Raw genomic sequence first — 632 nt, forward strand, 5'->3', positions numbered from 1 at the left:
AAAGGAAAAGAGCTGAAATTACGAATTTTAACAAAAGGAAAATCTTTAAAGGTATTCAATAAAAAATTAAAAGGTATGTTGTTTTTTTTCCTATTTCCTAATTTTAATTATTTCCTTGTATTGTATCTTGATGATAATAGCTAGAATTAGTGATATGGTGGAGAAAATGCAAAATAAAATATAAAAATTTTCCTTAAAAAAAACTCTGATATCCTTTTCAGAGGTTTTAGAGATTATACAAATGAAATGAGGGTTATCATTTACAGTTCCAATACTACCTGATTAAAAAACTTAAAATTAGTATTTATTTTGGGAGTTCAACAAGTCATTCAGTCTCCTCACCTGGTGAAGTCAAATGATTTTGTGAAATGTTTATCCTAGTAAATGTTTCAACTTCAGATACATTGCATATGTAAGTTTCTATCAGTTTAAAATATAGGAAATAATGTAAGAACTGTTATTTACAAACTTTAATTCTAGTATTTACAACTTAAATTAGTTTCATGAATAAAATACATTTTGGAGCTTATTTAAGTTAAATCTTAATGTTTCTACTTTTCGAAATGTCAAAGTAGAAAGACCTGCCACAAAATATTTACAAAACATACAATACAGCAAGTTCTGCACTTTTT

The 632-nt window shown here is 25.6% G+C and overlaps 1 protein-coding gene across 2 annotated transcripts in view; it reads right to left on the reverse strand.

The window, feature by feature from the left end:
- The window catches only part of LOC106467272 (glycogen synthase kinase-3 beta-like), a 47,231-nt gene that overhangs the window by 19,922 nt on the left and 26,677 nt on the right, over positions 1-632 (reverse strand). The window lies entirely within an intron of this gene.

Source organism: Limulus polyphemus, unplaced genomic scaffold, assembly GCF_000517525.1.
Source record: "Limulus polyphemus unplaced genomic scaffold, Limulus_polyphemus-2.1.2 Scaffold78, whole genome shotgun sequence".
In the NCBI taxonomy this organism is placed as follows: Eukaryota; Metazoa; Arthropoda; class Merostomata; order Xiphosura; family Limulidae; genus Limulus; species Limulus polyphemus.